The following is an 18,963-nucleotide window of genomic DNA, read 5'->3' on the forward strand; positions in this document are numbered from 1 at the left end:
ACCCAGCATCCTTGGCGGCTTCTCTCCCAGCCTAAAGGCAGATTGTGAATGAACCCTCTAAGAACAGGCTGCTTTTCTTGCTACAGTGCCTTTAAAATTCTGTCATCCTGCCTGGGCCCTTTTAAATCTTGATTTCTGGCCTAGAGCTGTTTTAAATACCTGCTCTATTTTCATATCAGACTATTATTTTTTTATAATCCTGGGTCGGCTTTGGTTAGCATTAAAATATTAGGGCCTGGCGTGATGTCTCCATGGCTAAATCCTTGCCTTGCAAGCAGAAAGATGCCATATGAGTGCTGGATCGTGTCCTGGCTGCTCCACTTCCCATCCAGCTCTTTGCTTATGGCCTGGGAAATAGTAGAGGATGGTCCTAAAGCCATGGGATCCTGCACCCACATGGGAGACCCAGGAGAAACTGCTGACTCCTGGCTTCCGATTGGATAGGCTCAGCTCTGGCCATTGTGGGCAATAAGGGGGTGAACCAGTGGATGGAAAATCTCACTTCTCGCCGTAAATCTGATCTGACTTTCCAAATTAACCGAACCATTTAAGAAAAATGCTGTGCAATTTGGTATTTGTAATGTTCATACACTGCTGGTGGGAGTGTGGATATGTACAGTCTTTTTGCAAAGAGCCCTTGGCTGGGGTATTATCCACATATGGTAATCTAGTTAACAGAAATCATACAAAATGCAAAGATTTGGGCTATGGTATTGATTTAGGAAACAACAGTGAGAGTTGAACAAAAGCTTACATTTACATGAAAGCACAGAGAGGTCTTGTGAGGTCTGAAAGTCTGCTCCATTTACACTCTCCTGTTTGGTGAGTCTTGAACGTGTTTTTCAGTTGGCTGAGGTTGGTTGGTCTGAGAACAGGGGGCTGTGTCACAAAGCCACAGACATCACTTCCCCGAAGGAGAGAGAAAAGCCACATGCTGACTCCTTACAAAGAGAATGCTTTGTCCTGGATTTCGCTTTAGGAATGGCAGAGACTTGTGCAATGTCTGCGAGACAGATGGTCAATACCCAAATGCAAACAAACATTGCATTCTTTGTATGTGTATGTTTGCGTGTGTACACCTATATGTCTTTCTAGAAGTATACTCTTAAACCATATATTTTTACAAAGTGTCAGTTGTACAGTCCAATAGTAGTCAGTACTTTCATAGACAATGCGTGTTAGAACATTCCATCACCCCACACAGAAGCTCTGTACCTGTCGGTCACTCCCTGTTTCCTTCCAATCCTCCACCCAGCCCTAGGCAACCACAAATCTACTTTCTGTCCTCAGACATTTGTCTATTCTGGACATTCCACATAAATGGAATGGCAGAAGCCCAAGTACTTGAGCCCACCATCTGCTGCCTCCCCACAGTATGCATTAACAGGAGACTGTATGGGAAGAAAAGGAGTGGAACTTGAACATGCACTGATTTACAATGTGGGGGTGCCAAGCTGCAGCTTAGCTTTCTGCATTCCAACTCTAACCCCTAGAAGTTTTTAAGACCTGACATGGGTCCTAGTGCAATGTCTTAGTGGCTAACCTTGCCTTGCACGCTCCGGGATCCCATGTAGGCACCAGTTCTAATCCTGGCTGCTTTACTTTCTTTCTAGCTCCCTGCTTGTGGCCTGGGAAAGCAGTGGAGGATGGCCCAAGGCCTTGGGACCCTGCATCTGCATGGAAGACCTGGAAGAGACTTCTGGCTCCTGGCACCAAATTGGATTGGCTCAGCTCTGATCATTGCAGCCACTTGGGGAGTGGACCAGTAGATGAAGGATCTTTTTTCTGGGCCCAGTGCTGTGGCCTAGTGGCTAAAGTCCTTGCCTTGAATGTGCCGGGGTCCCATATGGGCACCAGTTCTAATCCCAGCAGCCCTACTTCCCATCCAGCTTCCTGCTTGTGGCCTGGGAAAGCAGTCAAGGAGGACCCGAAGCCTTGGGACCCTGCACCTGCCTGGGGGACCCAGAAGAGCTCCTGACTCCTGTCTTTGGATTGGCTCAGCCCTGGCCATTGTGGTTACTTGGGGAGTGAATGATTGGATGGAAGATATTTCTCCCTGTCTCTCCTCCTCTCTCTATATCTAACTTTCCAATAAAAATAAATAAATCTTTAGAACAGAAACTGCCCAAGTATTTCCTGAAGTGGTTTTCATACTTACTTATGAGTAAATTTACTTATGAGTGCATAGAGACCCCATTTCCTTCTCATCTCCTATAGTTGACAGGGATGAGTTTTTAAATATTGATTATTCTAAAAGGTAACAGGTATCTCATTGAAGCTTAATTTCATTTCCCTAATGACCAATGATATTGATAATCTTTTCATGTGCTTGTTTACCTTTGATATAACTTCTTTGGTGAAGCATCTGTTCAAATCTCTTGTTAATATTAAAATTGGGTTGGCTTAGATAGTTGGCCTACAGGTTAAGCTTCCACTTGGGACACTGCATCCATATTAGAGCACCTGGGTTTGAGGCCCAGCTCTACTTCCAATTCCATCTTCTTGCTGATGTCCACCCTGAGAGGCAGCAGATAATGGCTCAGGAAGTTGGGGTCCTGTCATCCATAAGGGAGATCTAAATTGGGCTGCTGCAGGCAATTGGGGAACAAACTAGCATATGGAAACACTCTTTGTGCCTTTGCTGTTTAAATAAATACAACTGAGTTGTTTATAAGTGTCTTTTTAAAAAATCATGAATGGATTTGAATTTACCAAATACTTATTCTATATCTATGGAGACAGTCATTTTTTGAACATTTATTTATTTTTATTGGAAAGCAAATCCGGATTTTCAGAGAAAAGGAGAGACTGAGAGAAAGCTCCACCCACTGATTCACTCCCCAAATGGCCGCAACTGCCAGGACTGAGCCAATCCATAGCCAGGAGCTAAGGGCTTCTTTCAAGCCTCCCACGCAGGTGCAGAGTCTCAAGGCTTTGGGCCATCTTCCACCGCTTTCCCAGACCACAATCAGGGAGCTGGATAGGAAGTAGAGCAGCTGGAATTAGAACTGGTGCCTCTATGGGATTCTGGCACTTGCAAGATGAGGATTTAGCCATTGAGCCATTGCACAGGGCCCCAAAGTGATCTATTTTAAAAATTTTATTTGAGGAGCAGAGAAACAGAGTTCCTAGCTGGAGTCAGGAGCCAGATTTCTAACCTGGCTTCTGTGTTATGGGACACTGGCATCTTAACTTCTCATATAAATGCTCACTCTGAATTAAATCAGCCTTAAATTCTCTAGATGAACTTTACTTTTCATAATGTTATCTTGTCTACCCTCTATATCACATTTAATTTGCAAAAATTTCATTGATATGTTTTGCATCTATGTTCTGATTATGTGTCCATATATATTGTTCTTATTTTCTTATCTCTTTGTTCCTGTCTTTCAAATAAGAAAGCATTAAAAAAAAAAAAAAAGGGAGAGAGAGACCACTCCTGCCAGGGTTGAGATTGTGTGCCTAAGGAAGCGGTCCCTGCAGGGCTGAACAGAGTTGTTGAACATAGTGTAGCTTGGCTTGACGAATGTCGTGCCACATCAGGGAAGTTGATAGAAATTCCAGTCCAGGATTTGCAGGAAACCTGTTATATATGAAAAGCGGTTAGAGCAATGACCTGAGAGCTTCAGTGCTTGAGGCCGGGGACTGCTCAGTGGTGCTGCTGGCGCCTCGGTCCTGTGAGGTGTGGGTTCCGGAGAGGCGGCACACACCAAGAGCCTGGCCCTGCAGCAGCCGCCATGCAGCAGGAGCCTTCGGAGTGCGCACAAGGGAATCCCTCCGCGGCGTCTCTCCAGTGCCCTCTGCCGTCGCAGCCAAACACTGTGCCAACTGGCAGAAGGACAACATGCCAAGAGCCCAAATGCATTTCCTTGGGGACAGGCAGGGAAGAGTAAATTTGGATTCAAGATGAAGGAATTCAATAACGGACACCGTTTTCTATCAAAAACCTTTATATATACTTTTTTAAAGATTTATTGACTTTTATTGTAAAATCAGATACACAGAGAGGAGAGACGGAAAGATTTTCCGTCCCTTAATTCACTCCCTAAGCAGGGGCAACGACCGGAGCTGTGCTGATTTGAAGCCAGGAGCTCAGAGGAGTCAGGAGCTTCCTCCAGGTCTCCCACGTGGGTGCAGGGGCCCAAGGCTTCAGGCCCTCCTCCACTGATTTCCCAGGCCACAAGCAGGGAGCTGAATGGGAAGCAGGGCTGCTGGGATTAGAACCGGTGCCCATATGGGATCCCCGTGTGTGCAAGGCGGGGACCTCAGCCATTAGGCTACAGTGCTGGGACCTACCCAACAACTTTAAAGCCTGACACTTTCTCAGAAGTGACAGGATTGCTCTCAGTCACCACCTATGGGACATGTAAATTCGAATGTGTATGTTCTGTGAAAAAATCATAAATGAAATGAAAAAATTATAGTCCTGGGCTTGGTGCGATGGCTCAGGAGCTAAGATCTTTGACTTGTATGCATCAGGATCCCATATGAGCACTGGTTCATATCCTGGCTGCTCCGCTTCCCTTCCAGCTCCCTGCCTGTGGCCTGGGAAAGCAGTCAAGGACGGCTCAAAGCCTTGGGACCCTGCACCCAAGTGGGAGACCCGGAAGAACCTTTTGGCTCCTGGCTTCAGATCAGCTCAGCACCGGCCGTTGCGGCCACTTCAGGAGAGTGAGCCATCAGACAGAGAATCCTTCTCTCTGTCTCTCCTTTTCTCTGTAAATCTGATTTTCCGATCAAAATTAAAAGTAAATCTTTAGGGCCCAGCTAAAAAGTCAGCTTTAACAGCTTTAACAGATGAAAGAATATCCTGAGTGTTCTTTTTAAAAATATTTATTTATTTTTATTGCAAAGTCAGATATGCAGAAAGGAGAGACAGAGAGCAAGATCTTCTGTCAAATAATTCACTCCTGAAGTGGCTGCAACAGCTGGAGCTGAGCCAGTCTATGGCTAGGAACCAGGAATCTCCTCCTGGTCTCCCACACAGGTGCAGGATCCCAAGGCCTTGGGCCGTCCTCGACTGCTTTCCGAGGCCACAGGCAGGAAGCTGGGTGGGAAGCAGGACTGCCAGGATTAGAACCGGCATCCACATGGAGTCCCAGCGCGTGCAAGGCGAGGACTTCAGCTGCCAGACTACTGCATCAAGCCCAGCTCCACTATGATCTCATGGCAGCACTGTGGTATACATGAGCCGTTGCTGACCGAAGTGTTGTTATGTGACATGTGGCTATGCAATAAAATGGTGCATCAGCATTGGAAAACAATCTGGCAGTGCCTGGAAAAGGCAAACACAGAGCTATGTATGAGTCAGAAATTCCACTTGTAGAGATAGCGCTCCAGACAATGGCAAACGGGCGTGCGCACATGCACTGGTCGATGGACAGCCACAGCAGTTGGGTGCAGGACAACAAAAAAGCAGAAGTAGCACAAATGCCCACCAATGGATGAAAGGATTAACAGGCAGGTATGAAGAACGAAACACTTGGTCATGCTGCTCCAGTGCAGATGAAACTTAAAAACATTGTCCTAAGCGAAAGAAGCCAGCCGCAAAATACTACCTGTTATGATGTCCTTATATGAAATATGAAATGACCCAAATAGATCTCCAGGGTCACAACGCAGACAAGTGATTTCGTAGGGCCAGAGAAGGGGAGAATTACTGTTAGTGAGTATGGGCTTTCTCTTGGGGTGGTGAGGGATGATGACAATAAAACGAGATTATGATCATGGCTATAGAACTTTGTAAAAATGCTATAAAAACATGTTTAATTATGTGGTTTGCATGGGTGAATTTGCTGATATATAAATTACATCTCAGTAATACAATTTTTTGAAAGATTTATCTTATGGGAAATAAAGAGAGGAGGAGAGACAGAGAGGAAGATTTTCTGTCCGATGGTTCACTTCCCAAGCAGCCACAACAACTGGAGCTGAGCTAATCCAAAGCCAGGAGTCAGGAGCTTCTTCTGGGTCTCCCATGCGGGAGAAGGGTTCCAAGGCTTCGGACCATTCTCGACTGCCTTCCCGGGTCACAAGCAGGGAGCTGGATGGGAGGTGGGGCTGCTGGGATTAGAACCGGTGCCCATATATGATCCCGATGTGTTTTAGGTGAGAACTTTTTCCGATACCCTATGGTGCCAGGCCCAGTAATACAATTTTTTTTAAAAGATTTATTTTATTTTTATTGGAAAGGCAGATATACAGAGAGGAGAGACAGAGAGGAAGATCTTCCGTCCGATGATTCACTCCCCAAGTGAGCGCAATGGTCGATGCTATGCCGATCCGAAGCCAGGAGCCTCTTCCGGGTCTCCCACGCGGGTGCAGGGTCCCAAGGCTTTGGGCTGTCCTTGGCTGCTTTCCCAGGCCACAAGCAGGGAGCAGGATGGGAAGAGGGGCCGCTGGGATTAGAACCGGCGCCCATATGGGATCCCGGGCGTGCAAGGTGAGGACCTTTAACCACTTGCACCACCGCGCTGGGCCCCCGTAATACAATTTTTAGAATCATGCTGCTACCCACCAGTTGTCAAAGCTACCAAACCTTAAGAATTCACTTGGTTGATAAGAGCATGAGAAGCTAGCGCTCTCATGTCCTGTTGGTGGGAATGCAAAATCACGTGGACACAGAGATCTGGAAAGATGTGGGAAAATCACGTGCACCCATTTACAACAATTTAGCCTAAAGATTCACTTCCATCAAAAATATACACATTGAAGGTTCTTTATTGTTCCATTGTTTGTAGTTGCAAAATACTGAAAATGATCTGAATGTTTAAACATGGGTTAAATCAACTATGGCATATGCGCTGGATTCTCTGCAGCCACACATACACACAAAAAAAAAAATTGAGAAAAATATTACAAATTGACATAGAGTGCTTTCCAAAAACAAAGATTGTTATATTAAAAAAACACAAATTGCAAAATGTTTCATATATAGAATGAGGTAAATAAGAAACAGACATAGGTGTTACTAAAGGAAACACAAGAAACAAATAGGAAAAAATGGTGAAGTGGTTATGTAAAATTCACTGAGCGGGCCCGGTGCCGTGGCCTAGCGGCTAAAGGTCTCGCCTTGAACGCTCCGGGATCCCATATGGGCATAGGTTCTAATCCCGGCAGCCCCACTTTCCATCCAGCTCCCTGCTTGTGGCCTGGGAAAGCAGTAGAGGATGGCCCAAAGCTTTGGGACCCTGCACCCGTGTGGGATACCTGGAAGAAGTTCCTGGATCCTGGCTTCAGACCGGCATAGCACCAGCCGTTGCGCTCACTTGGGGAATGAATCATCGGACGGAAGATCTTCCTCTCTGTCTCTCCTCTCTGTATATCTGACTTTGCAATAAATAAATAAATCACATTCACTGAGCACGGGGCATGGGCAATGAGCAGAAGGACATGGGGTGAGTTTCTCTGCCTATACTCTCTTGTTTGACTCTTGGTATAAGCTGTTCTGTGTTCCTAGATCAGAATCCCCGAGGCTGGGTAATTTATAGAGAATGTATTTGGCTCATACTCCTGGGTGGTTGGAGGGTTCAAACAGTGTGGAACTGGGGTTCTAGTTCGGGCCCTCTGTCGGGGGAGGGCAGAGAGGCAGAAGGGCTCAGAAGAGACCACATGTGTAGGGTGGCTTTGGTCTGTAACAACCTGACCGCAAGAAGGCGCTCACTCCTGGGAGACCCAGTCCGCTCTGCCAGACCAGCACTAACTTATTGATGAAGGCAGAACTCTACTACCATCAGCCTCCACCTCTTCAAGCCCCACCACCTCCACACAACCACTGCGGGGAACCAAACTTCTAACACATGAACTTTGTGGGACAAACCACATACAAACCCTCACAGATGCAAAAAAGACCAAAGACTGTCTAAAATAGAGAGAAGATTAAGTCAAATGGGTAGCATCGGAAATGAATGTGAGAGAGAAAGGAAATGTCAGATCCAGGGAACTCGGAGCACACCCTTTGTGTGCATATTCTCAGTTTCGCTCAAAGTTAGAGTTTAGAATTTGCAAACAGAGCCTGAAATTTCTTAAATATTTCTTTTATTTCCATTGGAAACATTTAAAAGAATTTGAAATTTAAAAAAAAAAATTCAGGATCGGGTCCGGCACAATAGCCCAGTTGCTGAAGTCCTCACCTTACATGCACCAGCATCCTATATGGGCACCGGTACTAATCCCAGCGGGCCTGCTTCCCTTCCAGCTCCCTGCTTGTGGCCTGGGAAAGCAGTCGAGGACAACCCAAAGCCTTGGGACCCTGCACCCATGTGGGAGACCTGGAAGAGGCTCCTGGCTCCTGGCTATGGAATGGTTCAGCTCAGGCCGTTGTGGCCACTTGGGGAGTGAACCAGTGGATGGAAGATCTTTCTCTTTATCTCTCCTTCTCTCTGTATATCTGACTTTGCAATAAAAATAAATAAATTTTTTAAAAAGACAAATGTAGATAGGTTATCATGTATGTGTTCCCATATGTTGCATACACACACACCTGTGTCCTTGCATGCATATGCTTTTACATATGTGTTGGTATTTTTTTTTCTTAGTTGAACTAAAACATCAAGAGCAGTTTGTTGAATACAAGACGGCTTATTTCAGCTTACAGTTTTGAGTTCAGGGTTAGGCAACCTCATTGATCTGGTGTGGTAAAAGCTGGCCGTGGCAAGAGGGTGCCATGAAACTACCAAATGGTAAGACAAGAAGTAGAGAGACAAGCTGGGTGAACACAGCTTCCATAACCAACTGTCTCCTGAGATCTGCCACCGAAGGCAATGATCCAAAGACCTCCCACCTCTCAGCTGTCACTGCTAGATCAAGTCTCCATTTTCAATCCATCAATTGTTTTTTTTTTTTTTCAAAGATTTATTTTTTTATTATTTTTTCATTGGAAAGGCAGATATACAGAGAGGAGAGACAGAGAGGAAGATCTTCCGTCCGATGATTCACTCCCCAAGTGAGCGCAATGGTCGATGCTATGCCGATCCGAAGCCAGGAGCCTCTTCCGGGTCTCCCACACGGGTGCAGGTTCCCAAAGCATTGGGCCGTCCTCGACTGCTTTCCTGGGCCACAGGCAGGGAGCTGGAAGGGAAGCGGGGCTGCCGGGATTAGAACCGGCGCCCATATGGGATCCCGGGCGTGCAAGGTGAGGACCTTTAATCACTTGCGCCACCGCGCCGGGCCCAATCCATCAATTGTTAACATCAGAGTTTAAGCACCTGCGTGAGTTGGGGAAGCCAAAACCTGTACAATCCCTAACAGTATGCTTATATGCATTTATTTTTAAGGATGCTTGTGTGCAGATTGCTGTGTGTCTAGAAGCGACATGGCAATCGGCCTATCTCTAGCCAGCACCCAGATCGTCAGCTCTGACACCATTCCCTGTGACACGGAGATTTCCAGGGATGGAGGAAAGAAGGTACAAAATGAGCCTGGAGCATCTGTGATGCTCTCAAATAGGAAGTACTAAAAATGGTGGGAACACGTTACAAGAGCATGGGGGCTTGCTTGAGGGGGCTGTCATCGGGAAAAATCAAGGTCAGTTCGGGCCCCCAAATAATTAAGGGTGGAAATGAAGTGAAAATAGTAGGATAATAGGAATCCCTGAGTGCATACAAATAGTCAGTAGATAAGTAAGTACAAGAGAAGGGTTGAATGCTGACTGGGAAATGTGGAGACAGTGCTGCAAATGGAACATCACTTCCCACCTGTAACAGCAAAAATTGGTAAGGCAAAAATCTTCAGTGAATGCTAAATATGTATAGGAAATTTTGAAGTGAAGATGGATATTTTCATGGCCTAAAAAAAAATCTGCCTATTGAGTGTTTGCTATAAGAGAAAAATAACAACTATACAAAAGAAAAATGGGGAACAGCCATGGATCAAATGATTTAAAAGCTTTTTTAAAAAATTATTTTTATTATAAAGGCAGATTTACAGAGAGAAGAAGAGACAGAAAAAGATCATCCATCTGCTGGTTCATTCACCGAGTGGCCACAATGGCCAGAGCTGGGCCAATCCATAGCCAGGAGCCAGGAACTTCCTCTGGTTCTTCCATGCAGGTGCAAGATCTCAGGCTTTGGGTCGTCCTCCACTGCTTCCCCAGGTCACAAGCAGGAAGCTGGAAGGGAAATGGAGCTACCATATGAACTGGCTTTCATATGGGAACCCGGTGCGTGCAAGGCAAGGATTTAGTTACTAGGCTATCGTATCGGGTTCATGATTTAAAGGTTTTAAAAGATTTACTGCTGTTCACTTGAAAGACAGTTACACAAAGAGGGAGACAGACAGACACACACACACACACACACACACACACACACACACACACACACAGAATGAGAGGGCGAGAGAAAGCACTTGCACCTGCTGGTTTACTTCCTAAACAGCCACAACAACCAGGATGAGACAGACCGAAGCCAAGAGACAAGAACTTCCAGGTCTCCCACATGGGTGCAAGAATCCAAGCACTTGGGCCATCTTCTGCTTTTCCTGGTACATTAGCAGGGAACTGAATCAGAAGTGGAATAGCTGGGACCCGAATCATCAATGATCATATGGGCTGCCACCGTTGTAGGTGATGGCATTATCGGCTCTGTCACTGTGCTGGCCCAAGTATTCTTTTTTAAATGGCAACTTAAACTTATTTCTGTAATTATTTATTTTAGTAATGTGAAAGGGAGAGCCTAGAGAGAAGTAGATAGTGAGAGAGAGATTTTCCATCTTCTTTTTCAATTTCCAAATACCTACAACAGCCAAGGCTGACCCAAGCTGAAAACTCAGTCCATGTTTTCCAGGAGGGTGTCAGGGACCCAAGTACTAAAGCGTCGGTGTTACAAAACTGAGTGCACATTAGCAGCAAGCTAGAATTGGAAGTGAAGCTGGGATTTGAACTCAGACACTGCCATGGGATGCAGACAGCCTCAAAGGCAAATTGAGTCAGCACTAAGTGTCTGCCTCATCTGGGGACATGTAGCTTGAATGGACTCAGGAGGAAGTATTAGCCAAAAGGAGGGACACTGGCTAACAAAACAAGGGGAAGAGGCTGTACTTTTATAAATATCAAGGTCGTGGCAGTCAAGAGTAGCTCAGAAACTTTCATTTGATGGAAGAGTAAAGAGACAAAGTTCTATAAAGAACATTATCGAGTCCATTTCTAGAACTGGGATGTGAATGGTAGACTACACAAATATACCAATATGAAATTTCCTAAAGTTGACAACCTCTCCGTGTGTGTGTGTTTAGGATACCAGAGGGCCTGATATGTGAAATTTTCAAATGCTTCTGAAAAAATTAGCATGGGTGAATCTAGATAATGATGCTTCCTAGATTAATTTATATGTTTGAGATTATTCCCACATGATTTATGCTTCCTTATGTGTGTTCTGGTCAGCTAGCACTGACTGCTATCAATTGTGGTCAGCTGGACTTCATTCCAGGCCAAGGGTTAAGTCAAGGTCTGCCTCAGACATTGCTAATCTTCCTTGGATCTGTAGCCTAGACAGACTATATTCCTCTCATGGTTAGGACACTGGTACAAGAAGGTCAACTACACAAACGTTGGTTGTGACCTCTGCTGTGTCCCTTCGCCAACATCTCATTGACTAAAAGAAGTCAAGGGGTAGGGAAGTACATTCTGTCTCAAATGAATGTGCAAATCCCAGGAACAAGTGTAGTCTCAGGCAAGAGGCATGGACATACGGAAGAGTGAAAGGTTGGGAGCAATGCTGACATGAGTACAGGCCAGAGATGATGAAAAAGACTTGCTATAGCAAGCTGGGAAGCCAGTCTGTAGGGCTGAAAACATCACTTTCGCCTATTAAAGGGCAATGTTGCAGTTAAAACATAGCAAAAGGGAGATTGGTTCCTCCAGCTGGTTCTGTTGAGGCATTATTTCCACTTGCTAAAGAAGCATGGCACAAGGAGGCTTATGTTTTGATAGGGGATCAAGCTCAGGGCAAAAAAACCAAGCTGGGATGAAATATCACACTATTCCTTTTTGCCTGGGAAGGCAAAGTCCCTGGTCCTGATCATTTGCAGCACAGTCTATTTCCAGGTAGGGTAGGTGAGATTTTTCAAGGGCTCAAACTACAGAAAGCTGCAGCTCAGGAAAGGATTTGAACTGACAGGGGTGGATCTTCCCATGGAACTTTTCCATTGTTTTGAATCTTTCTCTAGGCTGCAAAGAAGCAGATGTACTCTTCTCTGGATAACTGAGATTAATCTTAACATCAGAGGATTCTGTTGAAGAGACACTACAAAATCTTGCCCTCAAAATCATTTTCTGGACTCCATTGAGAACTTTCTATATCCTGACCAGATAATGCACTGACTGTGTGAGCTGAATGGAGATTAGATTTTTAAAAAAGATTTATTTTTATTGAAAAGTCAGATATACAGAGAGGAAGATCTTCTGTCCAGTGATTCACTCTCCAAGCGGCTGCAACAGCCGGAGCTGAAGCCAGGAGCCGGGAGCTTCTTTCGGTTCTCCCACGTGGGTGTAGCTAAGAAAGAGGAGGAAACCACACCTCAAAAAATTATTTGTGTTGATCTGGCTTTGTCTGAATCAACCTCCTTGAACAGTAAATTTTATTACCAGTAAATCTGAGTTGTTTCTTTGCACTGACAGTAGGCAGTGTTTTTTTTTAATCTTTCTCTGCTAAGCACCTGAGTACAATGCTTACTACACCTGAAAACACTGCTTGTTTTGTGCCAAGTTCAAGGGCATAGACTTGATCCTGTGCAAGTGAAGAGTAATTGAAACATTTTAAGTGGCAGGCACTGGACATTTTGTCTTTCAGAGCTGTAGCTGGGTCGGGCTCAATGTTTCTGCAGCCTTCCAAAACAGGCAACGACAAAATGAAACCCTTACCTCCCAGCTTTCCAGACCCTGTGATGACAGGAACATGGAGTCACAGTAGAGTCATACGCTCCCTCTAGGGAATAAGGGATGCAGCTCAGTCCTGCTCCCCTCCCCGCAAACCCGTTTGTACGAACAGAGGAAATGGGGCACAAATCTCCCACTAACAACACTGTATATGACGCACCTATCCCTACACGTAATAATGCGTGTGTTAGCTGCACCCGCCCCACAGTTTTCACGTTGATCAGTACTCAGGGGAACTGATTGAAGAGCGCTACTGTCATCTTACTGTAGAAGCGTATTCCCCACATGGCCGAAGGGAATAACACCGCCATTAATGTACATGTCTCTAAAGGAAGGCGGGTGTCGGGACGGAACAGTCCACTCTGGGCAGCCTGCATGTGGCAACCTCGTAACGGGAAGATCCATTCAGGGACCCTTGTGGTCCCAGAGCACCTCTCTTGTCAGGCATTCTGGAGCCAGGATACTGTTTAGATTAGCATTAAAGGACAAGCTGTGATGAGGGCAGAGGTCCGAGCAGAATTAGAGTTAAGGAACTAGCTAAGGTTAGGCAAAGGGTGGAGTTCAAATAGAACTCGAGGTAGAGCTGAAATGCAAAAAAAAAAAAAAAAAATCTTCCATCTATTAAATGACACACAGCCCATGATGGATGTCCTAGGAATGAATTTGTAGTCAAGCATCTGAGAAACTCCATACAAGCATATCCTCTCCTTCATCTTTAATCATGATAAATAAATGTAAACAGCACTCACACCGTGGTTTTTAAAAATTTATTTTCATTTAAAAGGCAGATATTCAGAGAGACTCTTCCATTCGCTGGTTTGCTCCCCAAATGGCTGCAACAGTTAGGGCTGGGCTCTTCCAAAGCCAGGAGCGCGGAGCTTCTTCTGCCCCTCCCTTGTGGGTGCAGTGGTCCAGGCACTTGCGCCATCCTTCACTAATTTCCCAGGCACATCAGCAGGGTGCTGGATTGGAACTGCAGCAGCTGGGATGTGAGCTACTGCCAATATGGGATGCTGGCATTGCAGGTAGGAGCTTAACCCACTATACCACGTTGTCAGTCCCATACATTATGTTATTATGGAAGAGGCTGCTTATACTTTTATCAGTCCTGCACTTTTCAAATTTTTACTTTTTTTTTTTTTTTTTAGCATTTATCAAACTGTGTCCACAGAACACCTGTTTCAACTTATTGATTAGGTACAATAAGTTAGTCCAGGCTAAAGCCAGCAGCCAGGAATTCCATCCAAGTACTTAGGTTATCTTCTGCTTCCCTTTCAGGCACATATGCAGGAATCTGGATTGGAAGCAGAGCAGCTGAAACTTGGAACTAAGAGTCTGATATGGTATATAATTGTCATAAGCAGTGGCTTAATACACTGTACCACAATGCTGGCCCTTAGGTGTGACATTTCTGAAACAGCATGAATGGGGCTGGTGTCTCTGGCAGGAAGGTCATGGGGTAGAGTATGTGACCACTAGCATAAAATAGGGCCGACACAGTGGAGCTTGGTTCCTGTCCTGTACAGTTCCCATCCTGCTCCCACACCCACTCTTGTAAGACCACACCACTGCAAGTCCTATTTTTATAATTCAGTGCTATCAGTTTTTGAGAACTGAACAGATGCTCCCCAAACAGATGACATTAATGACCATTATTCCTAGGCAAGGTGCAACAGCGGTCTTCAAAAAGTTCATGGGAAATGTGAATTGGAAAAAACAACACATGAATTTCAAAGTTGTCTGCGTCAATATACACTTATGTGCTGACTCAAGGCTCCCATGGACTTTCTGAAATTCCTCTGTCATATTCCTGGAGATGTTGACTCCAAGGAAGAATGAATGTTGGTTGTAAATTTCCCATCTGCTTACCTTCTGTTGGGATACCCTGCTGGCTTCCTGTTTCTCCCCAAGAAAGTGAAGGCTCCATGGTAGGTTGGCTTTGACTTGGCTCAATCAATGTCCTCCACCTCCTGTGAACAGGTGATTTTGTAGAGTCCCTAATACTTGAGTGTCCATCAACAAACAGGACACGTGCAGTGACCCACCTGTAGGCACAGGGCTAAGACGATACAGGGTGTGAGGAGTAACTTGAACACTGGCCATGAAGGCCCCCGCCATTTTGAACTCAGTACTATTTTAGATATTTGCTTTCCCTTTCCCATGGCTCACAAATTTCGTACCATTTTGGTTGCCCACCAATCTGCTGTAACCTCATGATGCCAAACCTGACCATCCAACCCACCAACCCCTCCAAGCCCCATGACGCCTTCTCCTGCCACGAAACAGGCACCCTCCTCCCTCCGTCTCTTCCGTTGGTGTGTTACTCCCTACCCCTATGTTCTTTGTCTTGCCCCGCCTTCCCTTCCCTTGCAGCCCCCTCCTGTCACCATGGCAGGAGACGTTCCCCTTCTGTCTCCCTCCCATCTCTACCCTGCTACAATAAAAGGACTTTCTAAGTATTTCACTGTATCTGGTACCTTGGCTTATTGTGGCAAATTTATCCCGAAAAGACGACTTAGCTGCGCAAAGGTAGCTGTGTGTAAGAACATGAGGGATACCCGCCCAAAAAAGGGGAACTTCCCTGGGTTTCTGAGTGTTTTAGGGAGCAAAGGTGCACTGGGTCCTGAGATGACTTAGCCATATTTTGGGGGCAATGCCCAAACGAAGCTTGCAGTTTCCCTTCCATGATTCCAAAGACCCCGGGGTCACAAAGCAATACATCCTCTCTGAAGCCAAATAAAAACCACAGCCACTCCATCTTTACAATGAAGCTTGAAACCAGTCAAGCACTTTTTTTTTATTAAAAAAAAAAGAAAGAAAAGTCTAATGATAAAGTATGCATAAGCCTATATATGCTACAGCTAATTGCTGACACCCTCCCCCTCACAGTACATAAACTCAGGTATTTTTCTATGTGTTGAAAGCAAACAAAAACCACCAGCAGAGCCGGTCAGTCTGCCGGCAGCGCATGAGACGTACTGAGTATCCAGGGATCTCTGGCATCACTCTGAGCCAACAGGCCGCCTGCCAAGAGCCTACTGTTTCTGGAGAGATGTGAGACATGGACTAGTTCCTTGGTGGGTGCCTGAAGCAGGGTACATGGGTGGTGGCTAAGGTTCATCACCACCCTGTGACAGGGTGCGTCTATTAATGACATGAACACAAAGACATCAACATCCAGTCGGGGTAAAAATGCAGCCAGCTCAGGTGTCGGAGCATCACTTATTCTTGCCATTTACCCGGCGAGGGCATCTTCTACACGTTAGGGGATTTGAAAATGAATGCCTGTTAAAGTTCAGAAGAGGTTGAGCCCTTCATTCCTCATAAGAGCTGCGGAGGTGGACTTTGGAGTGGAGGGCAGGAGCAGGGAGGAAGGTGGGATGCTGCAAGAGGATGATGAGGGGCTCAACCCACCCAGCAGGGGAGCACCAGGAACCGGACACCACCACTCCAACAGACCTGGATGGTCCAGCCTGGACGAAGCAAGCTCGAAGTAGCTCATGTGTAGACTGGGATTATTGACCCCCTGGCCTTAACTTGGCAGCTCTGTCTGGGATCCTCCTTGGCAGTGGGCAACCTAGACTGGAGAGCTTGGCTCATGTTAGGAGTAACTGCTTTGGGTGCAGAAAAGGTTCCCGCACACCCATGAAGGTGGCACTCTGTCTGCTGTATACACAACCGCCTTGAAAACGGAGCCCACACAGCCAGTGATGGGGGTGGGTTACATAGGGGCTGAGGCTGGCAAGGGCCCACTGTCACAGTCAGAAGCAAAGGACAAGGCCTTCCAGGGGAGAGGATAGTTGACCCCAGTACTTAGAGACCTGGACATAGCCACAGACAGACATCTCATCTCTGATGAGGTTAGTCTATTAGTGATTTGAGCTCAGGAGCAACTCCTTGTTCCCTCCCCTCTCCCACCCCCCGCAGGGACTACATGCTCACCTGTCCACTCCCCATCGCAAGGTCCATCCTGAGTCCTAGAGACACTCAGTAATCACACTTTGATGTGGTGAAGTGTATTCTTCACTTACCACCTGCTCATGAAATCCCTAGTGGACTTTGGGAAGCCTTAAAGGCAAGAACCTGACCTCATAGCTTGCTATAGGGAGGAGGTTTTGTGGAAAGGGCTTAAAAGGCTTACTGCAAACGTGGTACAGAGTCCAGCAATTCCTGGGAGGATAAGGGGTTTTTTACCAGGTCTCAGCCTGGGAACACATAAACGCACAAATTCTAAGTACAACATTTGCACTGAAGCTCATTTTATCAAGCGGTGGTTCTAAAACTTAGGTTCTGCAACTCCACCTCCTATCCCTTCCCCAAAAAAGTGGCACCACAAGATGTCTTTTTGTTTGTTTGTTTTTGGCCTTGGAAGGAAGATGACGTAGTATCACACGCTCACAAGCAAGGGTAAGGGACAAAGTAAGGCCCCACCATTGTCACCTCTTGGGCTGAACACTTGAATTGTGATCTACCAAAATGTTTGACTGAGGGGTGGAGGACAGACGCCTGAAACCAGAGGGAGGGCCACTTGTGTCCCTGAAAGCCCCGTGAACATCTCACTGCAGATGGTGCAGGCAATGTCACAGGGGGAGGAAGACAAACTCTGGAGTTCCAGCGGCGGCATGGTCACTATGGGAATGGGGCTGGGCAGGTGCCCCGCCTCTTGAAACTCAACTTTCTTAGGACACCCTGGGGCTGAGCCTGTCGATTTCATGTGGTTATTATGAGGACTGACATTGCAGGAGGGAGCGTGCCGAAGTACCAGTAACCTGCCTGGTGCTTGGCATGGAAGCTCTTGCTGTGGTCTTGGATAACTCCAAGGTGGAAAGCTGAATCATATGTTCCACTGACTGCCCACAGGTTAGGGACTGCAGCTGGGCTGGCAGGTACGTAAGTCCCCAGGCAGGGACAGCAGGAACATGGCCAGCTGTCAAGATCACCTAGTCCAAATGGCTGGGGAAGTGTCCATCATGGCAGCTGAAATCCTGTGGCCACAGACGTGACCCAAGGAGAGAAAGGAGGAATGTGGCTTCAGTACCTACAGCTCACGTCAGCAGAGTGTTAATCCAAGGGTAAAATAACAATACCCACCCACCCCTGCCTGCCAATTCTTGGCAGGAAAATATTCTGCTCCTAGGGAGGCAGAACCAGTCAGCTTCCACCCAGCTGGCCCTTGGGAAAGAGGGAGCGAGGTAAAGGACACACTCTGCCTTGGGAGTCAACTGACCGAGGTCACAGCCAGGGATGAAGCCACACCCGCACCCTGGTGTGTCTTAGCACCGAGCAAGGGATGTGCTCACAAAACACTTGAAAGCCGAAAGCAAATCGGCCAAAGCCATATTGAGTTTTGCCTTTGAAAGGTGATCAAATGCCACCTGACAACTCTGCATACGTCAAAAACTCAGGAACCCAAGTCCATCAAAAACTCAAGAAAGCTATGCTATTGACAGGGCTGGACTGGAGTGGAGGCGGGCAGAGCTCTGGGAGACCTTCTCCCAGCACCTCCCCCAAGGCCTGAGCACCGGGAACCAGGAAGGGACAGGAGCCCCTGACAGGGGGAGTCTCTGGGGTGGGAGCTGAGAGGCCGTTGAGGCAAGGGGCTGCAAGGAGCTCCTGGAGATGGCAGAAGCGGTCAGGGCTATGTGTCAGGCGCCGGGGCGTGGGGGAACAGGAGAGGCTGTGTGCACAGAAATCTTTGGCATTGCAGTGGATGACAACATTTCCCTGGAAGGCTGGCTTTGTGGTCACAAGGACGTTAGCTGCGGATCCCTGGGAGGGGCCGCCGAGTAGGAGAGGGAGGGGGCTTTTGTCCTAACCCTTCCCTTCCCCCATGCAGCCTATTTCACAGGGGGAGAGCTCTGGGCTGAAAGCTAGCACCTGCAGTTTCTGGCAAGTTCTGCAATGACCATGCAGCACTTCTTCCTGCCTCAGTTAACCCCATCTGTCAAAATGAGTGAAAGGAGTACCCTGGGTTCCTCTCAGGGGGAAACCAGATAAAGGAGCGTGCATGAAAAATAAAGGAAGAATACTACTCTACACATACCACGCAGGCCAGGAGGCAACAGCTGGAAGGGAGAGAAGTTTACCTG

The sequence above is a fragment of the Ochotona curzoniae genome, unplaced genomic scaffold (assembly GCF_017591425.1).
Source record: "Ochotona curzoniae isolate NIBS_2020 unplaced genomic scaffold, NIBS_Ocur_1.0 contig_1, whole genome shotgun sequence".
In the NCBI taxonomy this organism is placed as follows: domain Eukaryota; kingdom Metazoa; phylum Chordata; class Mammalia; order Lagomorpha; family Ochotonidae; genus Ochotona; species Ochotona curzoniae.